This window comes from Rhinichthys klamathensis, unplaced genomic scaffold, assembly GCF_029890125.1.
Source record: "Rhinichthys klamathensis goyatoka isolate OS25496 unplaced genomic scaffold, OSU_Roscu_1.1 h1tg000194l_1, whole genome shotgun sequence".
NCBI lineage: Eukaryota > Metazoa > Chordata > Actinopteri > Cypriniformes > Leuciscidae > Rhinichthys > Rhinichthys klamathensis.
The window spans coordinates 574650-595179 of NW_026606720.1; the positions used below are offsets into that span (position 1 = coordinate 574650).

Genomic DNA, 20530 nt, shown 5'->3' on the forward strand with positions numbered 1-20530 from the left:
GCCATGACTCTTATCAAACATGTGAAGTTTGGGGCAGATTGGACATTGCCTTCTTGAGTAACAACAACTTCCTCTTTCATTGCATTAGCATGCTTTAGCACTTAGCTAAGAATTGCTAGCATGTTTTAACATGTTTCTAACATGTGTATAACTCAATGCCATATTCACTATGTTGCTAGTACTGCATCACACTGTTAAATATGTCCCTTCCTGTTGCCAGTAGGTGGCGCTATTACTTTAACTGAAAATTGTCATGTAGATTTTTTCAGGGCAGGACTCTTAACAAACATGTGAAGTTTGGGACAGATTGGACATTGCCTTCTTGAGTAACAACAACTTCTTGTTTTATTGCATTAGCATGCTTTAGCACTTAGCTAAGAATTGCTAGCATGTTTTACCATGTTTATAACATTTTTATAACTCAATGGCATATTTAATATGTTGCTAGTATTGCATCACAGTGTTAAACATGACACTTCCTGTTGCTAGTAGGTGGCGCTATTACTATAACTGAAAATTGTCACGTAGATGTGTTCAGGCCATGACTCTTATCAAATGTGTGAAGTTTGGGGCAGATTTGACATTCCATGCCTGAGTTACAGCAAATTCCTATTTAATTGCAGTACTAATAACATAATTTAACATTTAGCTAAGTGTTTGCTAGCATGTTTTAGCATGTTTCTAGTATGTTGCTAGCATGTTTAGCACTTGCTGGCACTTTTTTATATATTATTAGGAGTCGACAACAGTGTTAAAAATGTCACTCCCTGTTGCCAGCAGGTGGTGCTATGACTGTAACTGAATTTGAGCATGGACATGTGTTCAGGACAGAACTCTTTATCAAACGTGAGAAGTTTGAGGCAGATTGGACATTGCCTTCTTGAGTAACAACAACTTCCTCTTTCATTGCATTAGCATGCTTTAGCACTTACTATAACTGAATATTCTCATGTAGATGTTTTCAGGCCATGACTCTTATCAAACGTGTGAAGTTTGGGGCAGATTTGATATTCTATGCTTGAGTTACAGCAAATTCCTATTTAATTGCAGTAATATCATGCTTTAGCACTTAGCTAAGTGTTTGCTAGCAGGTTTTAACATGTTTCTAGTATGTTGCTAGCATCCGTGTTTCTAAATTTTATTTGGGTGCATAGGATGGCCTGGATGGGTGTAAGATTTCCCGGCCTGAAATTGTGTCCCAGTCCGGCCCAGATCTTACGTCATACATGCGTCACTAGTTACTCTTGTGGCGCAAGTCGACTTGCATGTTTCTTGAATGTCCATTTCCAAAAAGTTATTTTATATTTGCTAGGTTGATCGTTTTATTGCAGGTTTTGACTAGCTATAGTTTTTTGTTCTGGACATATTCTTAATATAGGTTTACATGTTTTGAAATAACATTCTATTGACAATCCTCTCCCTTCACATCTTCTCATTATCAGTGATTGATGATTGTAATGATTGTAATTTCTATGTATTTACAGGTGCTAATGTGTAAATCAAATGGCATCCTCAGTATATGCTGATTATCTGATCAATTGTTAAATATTTAATGTTAATATCTGTCATCCATGGATAATTTATCTAATTTCACAACCATTATATTGGCTGGTTACATTGATATTGGGAATGTTAAGTATTTATGTTTCATTGTTTTGATCTTGTTGTTTGTTGCAATCATAGTAGGAAATCAATTAATTATTGGAGTAATATGCAAGGAGAAGTCCTTGCATGAACCTATGTATATTTTTTAAGCAGTTTGTCTGTAAATGAACTCTATGGCTGCATTGCTTTATTCCCATCCCTTTTAAAAGATATGCTACTGTCAAAGATCCCAGAAGTTTCAATCACCCTTTGTCATGCACAAATATTTGCTTTATACACTTATGGATCAGTAGAATTCTATAAATTAGCAATCATGTCTTATGACAGGTATGTAGCCATCTGTTACTCGTTTGAATATCACAGAATAATGTCTCCTACCAGGACAGTTACATACATACATATACATACTATACATACTGTAGCGACTATGAGAATGAACCAAACACAATTGAAGCTTTTAGGTGATTGTCCATACATAATCACACAAAAGAGGCTTCATATTCCAGATTCAAATCACCAAACCCAGAGCCATAAATCACCCACAGGCGCCAGAGGGTCTGCAATCAAAAGGACCTTTTATTGTTTAACTAAAGGAAGAACGTTGTCAATGTTTTATAATTTGGCAAGACAGAGCTGTTCAGAAATGGTGAAACAAGAGGCCCTAACAAGAGGTCACCTGACCCCTGCGACTAACAGTCTACGTCTTTCTTAAGGACCAAGGTCCCATGAGAGATGAACAAAACAGACTTCAGTAATTACTATCCATGACCTCAGACTGGAATGGCTTAAACCCCATAAACTTTACACACAAACACACTTTACATATCAAAATCCATAAAACTCATCCCAGAACAATACTCGACGGACTTATAATCAAACATCATGCAACTACATAATTCAATGTTGTTTCTACAATATATGTGTGTCTAATATGCTTAGATGCCATACAATGCATAATTGTTATAAATATTAGGTGTGTGAATGAAAGTGTGTCGTGCTTCCTGTCAGTATTCTTATAATAGTAATGTATTCTTGTATTCATGTAGTAATGTTCCTGTATTCTTATAATAGTAATGTATTATTGTATTCATGTAGTAATGTTCCTGTATTCTTATTATAGTAATACTGTCTAAACTGTGGCCTCTTGTTCTCTCTGCTAGTGTTGGAGAGCAAGGAGATCACAAGATAACGCATGATTTAAGCAAGTAGCCTTCAGACTCTTAACTGAACTGGTGCATTAATATAAAATTGAATAACCTGCCTAAGAAACGATAGAAGGGTTAAATCGATGATTGATGGTTCGTTCAGGTCATGTCTTTTAAGTGCATATAGAAACTTGGGATCTCACCATCTGACTCCTAAAACTCATTCTTCCTCACTCTCTTTCTTTCTGCAACTCGTATGGATGTGTGTGTCTGTGTGTGTTTATGTGTTAGATATTAGTTTTATGTGTTAGTCATAGGCTTATAATCAATAAAGTATTGTTTGTATTTGAAAAGAGAAGCATTACTGTCACGAAGCATAGGTGTCATTCAGATCCAAATGCAGCTTTATTATAGAAGGGTCGACAGGCAGGGTAAATCAACAGCAGGCAGTACAACGGAGAGAATCACAGAGCAGAATAGAGTTACAGGCAAGGGTCGGGGCAGGCAGCAGAACAAACAGGAAACGGTGCAACAATCCAAGATCAGAAAAACCAGAAATCAAACACGGGAAAATAACGCTCAGAAATGCAGTAACAGTACAACAAGACTTCGCGGTGAGTGAATGAATGAACATGGTATAAATAGACTGAGACTAGCAGGATGACAAGACACAGGTGAATACAATCAGTGACAATGAGGTACAGGTGAATGTGATCAGTGATGATGAGTCCAGGCAGTGAGTATGGGAAATGTAGTTTGTGAGGAAGTGATCATAGTCTATTGTGGAGCGCCCTCTGGTGGCTCTCGAGGGCACTCCAGCTGGTGATCGTTACATAGCCCCCCCCAATGAGCGGCTTCCAGACGCTCCAAAACTGTCCAGGTGGGTGGTGGCATGGAGGTGGATCCGGGGGCGGGATGGAGGGCCAGGTCCTTGGAGCAGAAGAGGACCTGGAGACTGCGACAGGACGGAAGGCCAGGGCGGAGCTGACAGTCCATCGGGCGGCCAGGGTCGGAGCAGACAGTCCATCGGGCGGCCAGGGCGGAGCAGACAGTCCATCGGGCGGCCAGGGCGGAGCAGACAGTCCATCGGGCGGCCAGGGCGGAGCAGACAGTCCATCGGGCGGCCAGGGCGGAGCAGACAGTCCATCGGGCGGCCAGGGCGGAGCAGACAGTCCTTCGGGCGGCCAGGGCGGAGCAGGAACAGGAACAGGCTCTGGCTCAGGAACAGGAACAGACTCTGGCTCTGGCTCTGGCTCTGGCTCTGGCTCAGGAACAGGAACAGACTCTGGCTCGGCAGAAGTAACGTGAACAGTCTCTGAATCGGCCATCTTGTCCGTAGACACTGGCTCGGAGGCGGCCATCTTGTCCGTAGACACTGGCTCGGAGGCGGCCATCTTGTCCGTAGACACTGGCTCGGAGGCGGCCATCTTGTCCGTAGACACAGGCGTGGAGTCGGCCATCTTGTCCGTAGACACAGGCTCAGGAAGAGGAAGAGGCTCAGGCTCAGGCTTAGGATCAGGCTCAGCAGAAGTGACGTGAAGCTCAGTCTCTGGATCGGCAGAAGTGACGTGAAGCTCAGTCTCTGGATCGGCAGAAGTGACGTGAAGCTCAGTCTCTGGATCGGCAGAAGTGACGTGAAGCTCAGTCTCTGGATCGGCAGAAGTGACGTGAAGCTCAGTCTCTGGATCGGCAGAAGTGACGTGAAGCTCAGTCTCTGGATCGGCAGAAGTGACGTGAAGCTCAGTCTCTGGATCGGTAGAAGTGACGTGAAGCTCAGTCTCTGGATCGGCAGAAGTGACGTGAAGCTCAGTCTCTGGATCGGCAGAAGTGACGTGAAGCTCAGTCTCTGGATCGGCAGAAGTGACGTGAAGCTCAATCTCTTGCTCGGCAGGCGTGACGTGAACAGCAGCCTCTTGCTCGGCAGGCGTGACGTGAACAGCAGCCTCTTGCTCGGCAGGCGTGACGTGAACAGCAGCCTCTTGCTCGGCAGGCGTGACGTGAACAGCAGCCTCTTGCTCGGCAGGCGTGACGTGAACAGCAGCCTCTTGCTCGGCAGGCGTGACGTGAACAGCAGCCTCTTGCTCGGCAGGCGTGACGTGAACAGCAGCCTTTTGCTCGGCAGGCGTGACGTGAACAGCAGCCTCTTGCTCGGCCATTTCTGGCTGGACGGTCTCTGGCTGGACAGACTCTGGCTCTGGCTCTGGCTCTGGCTCAGGAACAGGAACAGACTCTGGCTCGGCAGAAGTAACGTGAACAGTCTCTGAATCGGCCATCTTGTCCGTAGACACTGGCTCGGAGGCGGCCATCTTGTGTGTAGACACTGGCTCGGAGGCGGCCATCTTGTCCGTAGACACTGGCTCGGAGGCGGCCATCTTGTCCGTAGACACTGGCTCGGAGGCAGCCATCTTGTCCGTAGACACAGGCGTGGAGTCGGCCATCTTGTCCGAAGACACAGGCTCAGAAAGAGGAAGAGGCTCAGGCTCAGGCTTAGGATCAGGCTCAGCAGAAGTGACGTGAAGCTCAGTCTCTGGATCGGCAGAAGTGACGTGAAGCTCAGTCTCTGGATCGGCAGAAGTGACGTGAAGCTCAGTCTCTGGATCGGCAGAAGTGACGTGAAGCTCAGTATCTGGATCGGCAGAAGTGACGTGAAGCTCAGTCTCTGGATCGGCAGAAGTGACGTGAAGCTCAGTCTCTGGATCGGCAGAAGTGACGTGAAGCTCAGTCTCTGGATCGGCAGAAGTGACGTGAAGCTCAGTCTCTGGATCGGCAGAAGTGACGTGAAGCTCAGTCTCTTGCTCGGCAGGCGTGACGTGAACAGCAGCCTCTTGCTCGGCAGGCGTGACGTGAACAGCAGCCTCTTGCTCGGCAGGCGTGACGTGAACAGCAGCCTCTTGCTCGGCAGGCGTGACGTGAACAGCAGCCTCTTGCTCGGCAGGCGTGACGTGAACAGCAGCCTCTTGCTCGGCAGGCGTGACGTGAACAGCAGCCTCTTGCTCGGCAGGCGTGACGTGAACAGCAGCCTCTTGCTCGGCAGGCGTGACGTGAACAGCAGCCTCTTGCTCGGCCATTTCTGGCTGGACGGTCTCTGGCTGGACGGTCTCTGGCTGGACGGTCTCTGGCTGGACGGTCTCTGGCTGGACGGTCTCTGGCTGGACGGTCTCTGGCTGGACGGTCTCTGGCTGGACGGACTCTGGCTGGACGGACTCTGGCTGGACGGACTCTGGCTGGACGGACTCTGGCTGGACGGACTCTGGCTGGACGGACTCTGGCTGGACGGACTCTGGCTGGACGGACTCTGGCTGGACGGACTCTGGCTGGACTGTGATCCTTGCAGATCGTGCGGACCTTAGCGGAGGATCGGCCGAGCTGGACATCAGCCCTGAACGCCCATAGATCGATCCGGTGGCAGATCCGATGGCTGGCATGACGCGAAGATTCTCAGGCTCGGTAGAGAAGACGTGAAGGGACTCGGTCTCGGCAGGAGGGGATACTGTGGGTTCACAGAGCTCTTCCTCTACCACGCCCACAATAAACGATGAGCCACTCAACAGAAGGGCCAGGTCAATATAGTGCTCCAAAGTCCAGTGAGGATCATGCAAGGGCATGAATGAACTGAGCGGTTCAGATAGTCCTCCCCGAAAAAAGATCATGAGGCATTCTGTGCTCATTGAGGTGAGATGTGCCAGTTCAATAAACTCCTTGACATACTTCTCAATCGACCGATTCCCCTGACGGAGATGCAGGATTTGTGTGCCTGTATCCATAGTGGGCATCGCTGCTGGATCTAGGTGCGGCGAAGTCTTCTGTCACGAAGCATAGGTGTCATTCAGATCCAAATGCAGCTTTATTATAGAAGGGTCGACAGGCAGGGTAAATCAACAGCAGGCAGTACAACGGAGAGAATCACAGAGCAGAATAGAGTTACAGGCAAGGGTCGGGGCAGGCAGCAGAAAGCAAGGTCCAATAAACAATCCGGGTCGAGGTAGGCAGCAGAACAAACAGGAAACGGTGCAACAATCCAAGATCAGAAAAACCAGAAATCAAACACGGGAAAATAACGCTCAGAAATGCAGTAACAGTACAACAAGACTTCGCAGTGAGTGAATGAATGAACATGGTATAAATAGACTGAGACTAGCAGGATGACAAGACACAGGTGAATACAATCAGTGACAATGAGGTACAGGTGAATGTGATCAGTGATGATGAGTCCAGGCAGTGAGTATGGGAAATGTAGTTTGTGAGGAAGTGATCATAGTCTATTGTGGAGTGCCCTCTGGTGGCTCTCGAGGGCACTCCAGCTGGTGATCGTTACAATTACTTTATGTGTTATGTGCTTACGAATTTATTGTCTTGAACTGCGATCTAAGCTACCTATGCTTTTACCCTTGATTTATTTCTTAATTTAGCTGTTAGCTGGGAATTAGTCTTTCTTGGCCAGGAAGATATTTCCTAGAATTAATAATTGTTTATGCTTTCCGTTCATTGGATGAACTGATAAAATGATCATACTATTGATTCTGCTACAGTAAATTCTGAAAATAATTAACTTATTAATTGTTGATCATAATCCGTTATGAATAATAATGTTACATTTATGCGTGCGTATAAACACTACAATACTGTTGTGTTTGTTGTTGTGTTTTTTTTTTCTTATTATTTCTTGTTGATTGTATGGATTACTGCTGGCTGTAAAACAATTTGCCCCTTGGGGATAATAAAGTTGACCTAACCTATAACAATGTTTTCAGTGGAGTATAAAGACCTTACAAAATGAACCGTTATGCTTTTATTTACTTAGAATGAGCCATTTCTATCTACATACACCGCGGGTCCCCTTACATTGAAATACGCCGTCATGTTTCTACAGTGACCCTGAACGGACAAACACGTTTCGTCACTATGTTGTTCTTCGTGCAAAGAAGCTAGCTCCCACATAGCAACATTTTGACGTCCCAGATCCGGCCCACATCTGGCACACGTGGAAACATGATCTGGCCCACATGCAGCGTGGAATGACGGCCCTTGGGTGGCTCACTCCTGTTTGACAGAACTGGGCCACAAGCAGGCCATAGCAATGCCACATGTCAACCACATGTTATTTTTGGTTGCTGTGACAGTCTGCTTGTTAAACACATTTGCAGTAACAAAGAAAGCTACAATGAAAAGCTACCTGTTGATGGTTTTAAAATCAGCCTAATACACTTATGTCATTTGAATCTAACAACTGCGTTGTGCCATTAATACATTTACATTACAAACTCTGTGTTACTGCAGTATGAGATCCAGCAGTATTATAACAATCAGTTAAACTTTTCATAAACATTGAAAAGCACAAAACATTCATCTTTGATGGCACACACAGACATCAACAATCAGCACATGAATCTCAACAATGGTGACAATCAACAACATATTCAGATAAGCTCTGACCATCACAAAAAAGCAACTAAATGACTACTAAATGTCTCAACAAAAAAACAGTGACAAATAAAAGCATATATTTATAACAAAATAATAGGACAATTCAGCTGCATAATTTATTCATGCTGCAATGCATGCTGGGAGTTTTGTATTATGCTGGTACCCAGCATGCATTGCAGCAAGGCACTTTTGATTGTCACCACTTTTGATTTTAATTGTTGAGATTCGTACGCTGATTATTGATGTCTGTGTGTCTGCAAGTCATTGTAAATATTTTGTTGTGCTCATTTTTGTTAAAGTCTTCTTACCAATTGGCATAATACTGCTGAATCTCATGCTGTAGGGTTTGTAATCTAAATATATGAATGGCACAAAAGTGTGCAATCAGGCTACATTATGATGATTATAAATCCACCAACAGGTAACCACCATCACCTGACCTTAATTCGTTTCGGCTTTTTTTGTTACTGCAAAATGTGTTTAACAAACACACTGTCACAGCAGACAAAACCAACAAAAGAAATAATTAGAGTTAAGAGTGCAACTAAAGGAAACACTAATCACAATTATGGTGACTTCAACTGAAACATTAGAGTTAAACCCGTGTTAATTCTCAATAACACCTTCTGTAGACGTCTGACAGAAATAAAGTAAGTCTGGTTAGTAATAAGTGAAGCTGGTAATGCTGTTTGTGGAGTTGTTTAATCCTCCTCTGCTGAGATCTTGAGATATTTAATGTCTTCTATTCTCTTCAGTTGATTTAATCTAAGGCTACTGTAAGGATTCAGGGCGGATCTAATCCGTGGGGAATTTGCATATCATAATTAATAATTGGTAATTAATAATTATTCATACATGTTTGGATTAGATCAGTCTTACATGTTAATAAATCTCCCGATAAGGGAGGATCTGTCACTTTACCTGCATGCATGCATGTGAATCCTTGAAATTAACCACAAGTTGATTGCAATTAATTACACGGACCACGTTTCACAAAACAGGTAAAATGAATTAGCTCAATTGTCAGGATAATATTTGTGGGATCCACAATATCATCTTACTTTATAGGATTTCAGGAAACGCAATTCTCTGGCCAGAAGAATTGGGTTTCCCGCCCTATAAACACAACACATACTCTTTAAGGTATTTTTAATTTTAGTAAGCTTGTAGCATAAGATCTTTTGCACTTAAGGGACTTGAAACTGAGCAAAGAGACACCACATCAATCAAATGAATATATAATTAATTTAATAGAGGCATGACTACTTATGTATTTACTACGGTTACACGGGATATATGTATTTACAAACACATAGACATCAATGAACAATACAACAATGAACGAGAAATGCGTAAAGTTTGGACAATGGATAACTTACACGCGTGAGCGAGTAAGAGAGAGAGAACAGAGAATGGGGAGAGAGAGAACAGAGAACATTGGCAGAATTTCATTGGCAGGAAGACATTCACCTCTCTGATTACAACACGAAACATCATCTTAAAGCTTCTTAGAAGCTCTATAAAGAGATTATACTTGCGCAAGTAATGTTATGGTCTCTCTGTGTGTCGAGGCATTCCTGTACGGCCCTGTCTGGCCGCATGCGTGAACGGAGTCCTTCGTGTGGAAGCGTCACGTGGTGCTGCTTGGCGCGCGTGTTGAACAGAGGTTTAAAATCTTGGAGGTAACATTACCAAAGAAAATAGATCGGCTAAGTTCGCCTCCTTTCCTGGGAGGTGAACTTGGTAGGACACTTAAGAAAAAGACGAAACTTTTAGACGAAACAAAAGAGCAAAAAGGGATTTCCCGAGGGGAAATCGAGTCAACGACTACATTGTTCAGCAGACGAGGAGACCAGCGGAGTAAGAGAGGGCTTTAGCCTGCGGTTTGTCCTTTTGAAGACCTGATGTTTCCGCCTTCTTTTGGAAGAGGGTCCAATCAGGAGCTGTCCCTTTGGAGGGAGGTTTTATGACCCTTTGTGTTATAACCAGGCATTTAAATCACTAGTTCTACCAGAAAGACTCGGGAGAATAAATACTGTACAATAAATACATTTATTAATAGCCCAGCAAGCAATAAAGTTCTTTGGCGTAGGCCCCGTCCATAGCTCGCAATCCGAGGGTCCGGACTCTGCATTTCCTGCCTGAAGACGAAGGCAGGGGCGCAGCCGACCCCCTGTGAGGTATAGGAAGGGACCATCCTGGTGGTGGTGGGGAGGATGGAGGGGAAGGGACCATCCTGGTGGTGGTGGGGAGGATGGAGGTGAATGAAAGCGTCAGCATCTGCGAACTCAAACATGTGTAAGTACTGGTCTTTTATACCGCAAGTATTAGACGCGATTGGATAGATGAGAAGGTAATAAGTGACGTAGCAATTGAGTCTTCCTGACAGAACTTAACGCTAAAGCTTACATTTCTACCAGAAAGACTCGGGAGAATAAATACTGTACAATAAATACATTTATTAATAGCCCAGCAAGCAATAAAGTTCTTTGGCGTAGGCCCCGTCCATAGCTCGCAATCCGAGGGTCCGGACTCTGCATTTCCTGCCTGAAGACGAAGGCAGGGGCGCAGCCGACCCCCAAAAATAGGTGGAAGATAATTCCACCAGGACGGAGCCCACCCCCAAAGAACGGTAAAGAAAAGTATACCCACCAGACATGCATCCTGTAGAGCCTAAAAAAAAAAAAAAAAAGGGAGTTAATATGGGCATGAACGTGAAATGTGGAAAGCCTCGTAGCCAATAACTAATTAGTAAGAGACGACTTCATAGTGAGCCTAAAAGGTACTATGAGAAGACGTGAATAATGCATTATGCATTTATGTTCTGCTGCTGTATGTACATAAGCATTTATCCGTACTGACGCTTTCATCCAGAGCGACGTATGTTTTGAGACGCACTTACGTCTGATCGAAACCAGTTTCCCTGTGAATGAATTGGAGGGAAGCAAGTGTTGTGGAATAGTGACTAACTGAGATGAGGCTAACTTAGGACATGGGGACAGGTCATGGGACACAAGCTGTTATAGAACCACAGAGAAAAGGCCACCTTGGCCATACAGAACCGGCCACATGGGACGAGGCCGTAACAGACCGCACGGAGACAAGGCCTCGATGGACCACACAGAACAGAGCCACATTGGGCCAGGCCACCTTGGGCCACGCAGAGACAAGGCCGCGATGGACCACACAGAACAGAGCCACATTGGGCCAGGCCTCATTGGACCACACAGAGACGAGGCCACGATGGACCACACAAAACAGACACATTGGCCAGGCCTCATTGGACCACACAGAGACAAGGCCGCGATGGACCACACAGACAAAGCCACATTGGGCCGGGCCTCATTGGACCACACAGAGCAGGCCGCCTAGGGCCGTACACAGAGCAGGCCTCCTTAGACCGCAAACTGGCCACATTGGACCACACGGCCATGATAGACCACAGACACAAGGCCGCCCGGCCACATGGCCTTGCTAGACCACAGAGACAAGGCCGCAATGAGCCACAACGGCCTCTAATGCCGCACATAGAACGAGGTAGACTGGACAAGGCCGCAAGGCCACACAAAACCAGGCCGCAAGGACCACAAGGCCATTTTTTAGCGAGGCAACAATGCCTCAAGGCCGCTTGGCCACACAGACAACGGCCGCTTGGCCACATTGAACCGCGCCACTAAAGGCCACAGACCACTGGCCATTTTTTACATACAGGACAAGGCAACTTGTGCCACAAGGCCACTATAGACCACACAGAGCAAGCCACACAGACAACGGCCACTAGGCCACATTGAACCGCGCCACTAAGGGCCACAGACCACTGGCCATTTTTTACATACAGGACAAGGCAACTTTGTACCACAAGGCCTCTGGACCCACACAGAGACAAGGCCCGCTGGGCCACAAGGCTGCTAAAGCCATACAGAGACAGAACCACTCATAGACAAGGCCTTAGGCCACATGAAACCAATGCCATAACTGGCCACAAGACCACGGGACAAGGCCACATTAGGCTACACGGTCACAGTAGACCACACTGAACATAGAATGAGGCCGCAAGGGCCGCGATATCGTAAGCCCACACTGAGACGAGGTTACACAGGGACAACGGCCACTAGGCCACACAGAACCGAGGCCATAAGGGCCACAAGACCATGAAGGCCACACATAGGACAAGGCAACATAATGCCACGGGGCCTTGAGACCCGCACAGAGACAAGGCCCGCTGGGCCACAAGGCTGCTAATGCCACACGGATACAAGGCCAACGAGACACAGCCACTAGGCCACACAGAACCATGCCATAACTGGCCACAAGACCACGGGACAAGGCCACATTAGGCTACACGGTCACAGTAGACCACACTGAACATGTATATCATGCACTTGCATGATTTTTATTTTTAAAAATGTTTAAGACCATAAAGACCACATGGAACAAGACCACAACGGCTACTACTGCCACATAGAGACAAGGCCACATTAAGACAAGGCCACTAGGCCACATATAGACGATGACTCATAGACCATTTGTAAATGCAAGCAGAATTTAAGACCAATTGTGAGAATGGATTATCATGGCACCACCACCAGTAGTTGCAAAGGTTATTTACCTGAACAGTTTTAGTGAAGAGCTTGCTGAGCTTCGAGGATGATTTTGAATCGGGTCTTATATAGACTCTAATGCAGAGGAAGACCATCTGCCCAGGATCTTAATAGCTGAAGTAGAAATGCCATGATCAGCTGCTGTAGTGGCTGCCCCGATCCTGAAGGAATAACCAGTATACTGGGAGGGAGATAGACTGCAGCTTTAGAGGACAGAAACTGATGAGTCCTGAACTAGCTTAGAGAGAAGTGCTCCAGTTAGAATAAATGGAGAGGAATTTAAAGAAATTAATCATAGATGAGAAGGGACAGAATTTATAACTAATTAATACATGATAATGTGAAACAGAGCCTTGAGAGTCATTCTTAGAGTTCTTAAGAAAGAGAGTAAAGAAATTAGGTGAGAAACGCAATCAGAAAAAGACCATGGGGAAATCAGAGTATTTAGCTCCTGGAGTGAATCCCCTGGATGCATGAGCAATGACGCTGTAACAGACAGCTACAATCTGAAAACCAATAGAAAGAGACCATTGCAGACAGGAAGTAATAAAAAAGGGGGTTGGATGAATTTTGCTTTTCTAACTTACTTAGTGTGAAATGTTGCCGTATAAGCATAACCAACATCTTCAAGGTTACAATGCTCAAAGTTCAAGCAATGGGAGAAATTAATTTAAGAATTGCTTTTAAAGACTACAACAGCGCTGAGAGGAGCTAACGAAATTCCTCCTGGGTTAGTGCATCACAACCTAAATTTACATGAATCCCGCCCACAGGACATGATTTAAAGAATATCGAGACAGAATAAGCTAATTAGTGACTAGAGATAGCTACGATGAGCTACATAATTAATCAATGACCATTCGAATGTTGTCTATATGTTGACACTTCTTGAGTCTCTCCATCTTGAATGATTCCGGTTGATCAAAGTGAAAAGTTTAAAATTGTTGGTGAGAGGTAATCTAAGCTGCAAAATGAGCTGTTGAAACTCCGACCCCTGTGCCGGGAGTAGCAGCCCTGCCACATCCAAAGGGATAGACAAAATGATATGCTTAATCACCTCGAAATGACCATTCCAACATGCTATTCAAAATTATCTGTGGGGCATTCCGAGCCAAACCCCGCATACACACCGGAGACCCACCACATATCCTGCAAAAAGGGCACAATTATACACTTTTTTTTTTTTTTTTTTTTTTGTGATACAATGTGATTGGCAGGCTTTTATCGGAGGTTTACTACAGGTCTTGGCTGTGCCTTGAGTAGCAAACAAAGAGAAGGAACGGTGAACAGACTTGGATAATTAGTATTAAAATACTTGCGTGAATTTGAATGCCTGCGAGCAAACTATGGATGGAAGAAATATTAAATTACGATTCGTAATTGTAGATGAGGAAGGAACAATCGGCCGTGATCAGGATGTGAAAACAGGAATCTGAAAGAAAAGCAAACATTACTAATTTAACAAACTCTGTTAGAGGAGGGCAGGGTGATGGATCCGGGTTGCTGAAGGCCAAAAGCCGTCTGAAAGCCTGTAACGAAGAGTGAAAGCGCGTAGCTATGGCTTTGCATTGAAAGGAATAATCGCAACCTTAATTATGAAATTGAAATTAATTATCGATTGATAGCCAAATTAACGTCTCAGGAATGGCATGATCGCCTAACAATAAGATCTGCCTTGATGACAACCATGCTTTGTAGCACAACGATATAATATATTTTGCGACCACGTCAAATCCCTAAGGACGCTAACGACCGCTATAGGATGATTTTGTGAAGATGTGAAGAGCGGACGAACCTTGAGTGAGCTTAGAAGATTCATCTAGCCTTTACTGACCTAGATATCCGAATCTGAGATTGGACATGCACCCTTTGTCTAGTGTGTGTTTTTTTTTTTTTTTTTTAACCGGCTAAATCTGACTTCTTAATACGGTACTTACCTGAAGTAAGGTGACGCGTCCTGTCAAGAAGCTACTATCATTACCTAAATGATACTTGATTTTTTTTTTTTTTTTTTTTAGCATAGAATCCTTTTCTCAGATGCGCAGCATATGCCTGACATGGCTCCCAAGTTGCTCTTGCAGACATAGCCCCATTCATGGCTGGGAGATCGCTGGCCACAACAACAGTTGAGACTCTTGAATAGAAAGATACATGAGCATGTAAATCAAACAGTTGAGCAAAGACAATGCCACTCGAGTCTCCTTCACTGATTAGTTCTGTTGATTGGTTTGACTTGATAAAACTAATATGACTGTTAGTTCTACTGAGTTAGCAGTTTTTGCTAAGGATATGTGGCCTTTGACAGGAGCATCCTTAGTCTGCATTTTTCTGTACATTAATGTGAAAATACCCATCACATAAAATATTTCTATCACACATATCAGTGGATTAAGTAGTCACCAGGAAAGGTTAAATATTACAGCAATTGTACACATTTCCAATATTGTAGATCTAATTTTCATTAAGGGACTTATAATATGATTTTAAAGTAGGCCTAAATATGTTGAAAATGGCTGTTTGTGAAATTACAACACTTATGTAAGTATGTAATTAACTGCCATTGTAGAGATATCCACTACAGAATGCATAACAGCCAAATGAACAACTTGCTTGCAACTTGCTCTTTAGCTCAGTTTTTTTTTTATTTTTTTTTAAATCAGTTACTCAGTTGTTAGTGGGTATTTGCAAACAGCCCACGAGAGCGTGGTATCGACAACGCTGATATATATATATATATATATATATTTTTTTTTTTTTCAACAATTGCACAGTTTACAGGAACGTTCATCTCCATTGTAAAAATAATACATTGTGCAGTTTCCAACATTGCGGGTGTTTTGACAACGCTGATATTATTAGATCACTGTACTGTGGCGGTGACGCGAAACTTGCTTACACTTGCTCCGTGTCACCGTGGACACCAATTTGAACTCTGCCGCTGGTGTAGGAAGCAACGGAGAAATACTTACCTGGATGAAGTTTAATCATGATAGAGGGGACATATTAACAGTGGCTGGTGGAAGCGCCTACCAAACTTGAAAAACCGACTTGAAAGCCTTGGTGGAGCTTGAACTTGAACCAGCGAGAGAAGATCGCCTCTCGTGATTTGCAGTGTTGTTGATTCATGTCGGTGGATCGGTGATCTGCGGGATAATGCACCCGTGGAGACAGCGAGGTTCTTTTGCTGGACAAGTTGTTGAGAATGACATAGTTCTCTTCCTGCCGGATTATCCTGACTGAGCTGACGCTGTTTGAGGCGTTTGATGACGTGAAAATGGAAACTGATTGGTTACCCAGGGTGTTTTAGGCCTAGAGAGCAGAACTTCTCATGAGAGGCCTTGGCTGATCAAAAACTCTCCGAAGACCACTGTGCATACGGGGAGATGCGGCACTGAACGCGGGAACCTCGACGTGTAGCAGGAGATACGGCGGGACATATCCATCGTCGGAACTCAATAATAGAACAATATGCGTGTCCTGAAACATGTTGGCTGGCGACTGAACGAGAGCATGAATGAAAGCATCAGCATCTGCGAACTCAAACATGTGTAAGTACTGGTCTTTTATACCGCAAGTATTAGACGCGATTGGATAGATGAGAAGGTAATAAGTGACGTAGCAATTGAGTCTTCCTGACAGAACTTAACGCTAAAGCTTACATTTTCATTGGGTGTTTAAGAGAAGAATCTTCACAATTATTATAATACTAATGTGTCACAAAGTTTAGCAAAATGTAATGTCAATTAACAAATGGGGAACGAAGATTGGAGTTTATCGAGACCAAACTTGCCACAAATGGATTTGGTTAAACATTAGTTGGCAAAGTTTGAAACATTATCCAATTAGAGTTGTCGAGAAACATAGACCAAACCACAGAAAGGCAACTCATGAAATAGGGAACTTAGATACATCGTTCATACAATTCTCAAGTGGATATATAATAGCATATATATATGAATACAGGATTCATTTCTCCTCCTTGGTTAGAATTCAGAGAGAGCCACAGTTCTGTGAACATTCCTTTGGGTCGTAAACGCTGTTAACTAAGAACACCAGTGATGATAGTTTTTGGTCTCTTTTCATTCCAAAGATGGAAAACATAGTAAACTATATTTTACTGGATATTACTGTACGTATTCTGATTGATCACACCGAAAGCATTCGGGAGGTGTCCAGAACTATGTGTATAAGTTATGGAAATAGACAGTTATATTTAAAATGCATAATGAAGGTATTTATAATTCACTTTAAGCTACGATAGAATCACAGTCATTCCAATGTGACATGGGCACCTGGACACACATAAAAACACATCAAATATATCTGGTTAAATGTCTTTTAAAAAGAGAAGTTTCTTTCTCTTTAGAATCACCTTCTTTGGGACATTCCAGTCCGTCATAAAAATGTCTCGTAACTGGACACCACGCTCTGTCCTGAGTGTGGTCTTCACTTGTGGGGGATGCGTGTGTGTGTGCGTGTGTGTGTGTGTGTGTGTGTAAATTTACATTCCAGGCTTTTTGGGTCTTTAGCAGGATGTATTTAGTCCTTTCAGATTCACCCTCGCCCAGTCCTTACACTACGTTTACACATAGCCGGGTATTTAGAGAAACGAATATTATCCCCCTCTCCGTTTTCAAAAATAACATCGTGCGCACACCCGCATAAATACGCCGTCGAGCGCCATCATAACTATGCCAAACCTATGGGCGGCAGTGTAGGGAGAAGGATAAAGCCATGCAAGCCAATCAAAATCCTCAGAATCGACAAGAGAGAACCTAAAACCCCGTTTCTCCCAGTTTACACGGCAACACATAACCGGCGTTTTCAGAAATCTCCACTTTGCCCGGAGTTTTTAGAAATAATCGTTTTCTGTGATAAAAACGGCGTTTTCGTGTAAATGAGAGGGCAAAACGCAGAGAAATATCTGCGTTTTCCCATCGTGAAAACGGGGCCTAAGGCTGTGTCTTAAGTCAGTTGTAGTTCTTGTTTCTGCTCGTCTTTTTCTGTTCTCTTCTTTCCTTCAGTGATTCTGCTTGTTAACAGGATTATTACGGCTGAGATGACTCCATATTTAATATACACAGATTTTGTGGCTCAGATAAGCTCCAGTTATGGTTTATTTCTTTGCTCTTGGCTGACATGTGGCATTGATATGGCCTGCTTGTGGCCCAGATCTGTCAAACAGGAGTGAGCCCCCCAAGGGCTGCCATTCCACGCTGCAGGTGGGCCAGATCATCTTTCCAAATTTGCCAGATGTGGGCCGGATCTGGGATCTCAAAATGTTGCTATGTGGGGACTGATTTTCCCAATGGCCAACCTCCAGTCTCAAGCAATGACAATAGCACTGGTTTGTACCCATGATCTTGGCGCTTTCCTTCCCCACGCTGCACCGACACGCTGTGCTAAAACGCTAGCTTGGCTTGTCGCTCTGTGACTACGTCACACTATAGCCGGCTGAGCAACGAAGCGATCAGAGGTGGCGTATACTGGGTCCTAATGTCCTACCTCTTACACATGTTTAAAAGTAGGCATGTTTTGTTTTGTTTTATTTTTTAGCAACTGAGAGTTTGCCTCCTTGGAATTTAGTGTCATATACCAATTGCATCATCCACATATTGTATAGTCAGCATCTAAGATTAAGATGCGCTGAAGATGGTTAACTCTCTGGGGTCGGCGGTCTCGCCGGCGATACCAGCTCACTTTTTTCCTTATCAGTGCAAAAGAGGCTCAAATTACTCTGTTAATTTTGATCTTACATATAAGTGTTGTACATCATTCGATCCTGTTAAGTTTGTATTTTTTTTGTGGAACCTCATAATAAAAACAAAGTGTTGTGCTTTTCGCCTAATAAAGAAAAATAAACATGATGCGCGTTCTGCGTTCTCTCTGTCAGTGAAGTCCATTCTGAAACGCGTCCGAAAAATCATCTGTAACTCTGCAAATACTCAGTCAAACAGGTATACAGGCACACAGGCATGAAGCCTGAATTATCTTCTTTTAAATGAAGTAATTTATATAAAAAAATGTTTTCTCATTTTATGTAATCTGTACGAAAAGAGAGAGATGATAGTCGTTCTCGTCTCAGCTCATTAAAGTTAATTTGACCACGCCCACTGAGCGCGCGCTCTATAGAGGGGTTTCACGACGCGTCATCAATCCGGAAGTCGGCCATTTTGGAGGCACAGAACGTAAATAATGCCACTGAACTGAATGGACTCGCAAATTTGGCTGATTATTGCTGCTGAAAAATGGTCGAGTTTTTGTCTGTACCAATCGGTCACATCGGAGAAAAACATGTCGAGTGCTATAGACTGTCAAAAGTTAAAGAGAAGAGTGCAAAAAACTGATGAAAGAAGGCGTTTGTGGTTGAGAGAGGTAGTACATCATCAGACAGGTGTAAATGAAGCGTGGACTATGGCTAAAATGTCGACGTAGTTAACTATGGCTACATTTACACTGTCAGTCCAAATCCGATTATCTTTGTATCAAATTGGAATCTGATCTAAAATGATGTCCACACTGTGTATCGCAACTGTTCAGATCCGACGTGTGTGTCCATGCATGTTATTTGGTAATATGGCAATGACTTTGCGTTGATGGAGGGGTTGCATTTGCAATATAATGTTAGATGTTGTCTTTTTTAAATGTTACAACATGGAAATGTGTAGCCGCCGCACTGGACTACTACGGCAGAACTGTAGCCACATACCAACACAACATACCACGCGAAATCCGATCGTTCAGACTGAGGCTGATGTCCTGATATGTGATTTGAATAGGATTTCAAACCACATATGGATGTAATTTGAAACGAATTTCATGTGCTTTTTTGGACTGACAATCTGAACGTATCTTATTTCGGGATAATAAATAGATGGAAGAATTGCAGTAATGTTGCGTGCTAGAGAAGCTAACTCGTTCGGATCTTTAGCAGCTACCACATAAAACATATTAACTTTAGTTTGTCAAAATGTTGCGCTCTCTCCTGCTTCCCAAGTCCTTCTCTATATGATTTCGCACCTACCACGTGTTTTTTCCGTGGTTTATTAGTGTAACAATGTGTTCAGTAGTACATGAACAGTGCAATCCATGCTGTTGTTTACATCCGAGTGCCTCCATAATGGCCGCGCATCCGGGTTACCGCCCAGAACGTGACGTTGGTGAAACCCCTCTATTCAAACACAAATGCTCTGAGGCGATCCACGCCCACATCAGCTGGATAACCACCGAAAGAGACTCAGATTTACGACGCTGTGAGGAATAATAGTACTATCTTAATAATAATCCTGGAAAAAAATTACCTCAGAAGTAGGCTACAGGTAGTTTCATTTGGAGGAGCAACGGATCCAGCCGAGGAAATAGGTAGGCCTATGTGTTTTGTGGCCTTATTTCAGAAACTTTAAGTTTTAGTTTTTTCAATAACCACGCATAAGCAATATTCTCTCAAAAATACAAAAATGTACATACATGTTGATAACACATTATGGTAGCCCTGTGTGTGCTAAATAGAGTGTAATTACACCTTTGCCAGTAATATGTTTATAAGCAACTGAAAAAAGCACAAATGTCAGAGTATGTCAAAACATCTCAAGGACCCCAAAAACACCTTGGACCCCAGAGGGTTAAGGATGGCGGGGACACAGTTTTCACTAAAACCGAACCTCGAGGCTGAAAAGATGAGGAATCTTGTCGCTCCTGTTTACGTTTTAAAGTACGATACTCAGCCATAATATGTCCCATCTTATGACAGTAACC

General features: G+C 43.7%; 1 pseudogene; it reads left to right on the top strand.

Annotated features, from left to right (window-relative positions):
• The first annotated feature begins 1568 nt into the window (after positions 1-1568).
• Positions 1569-20530, top strand: part of LOC130095956 (olfactory receptor 142-like) — a 31320-nt pseudogene continuing 12358 nt past the window's right edge.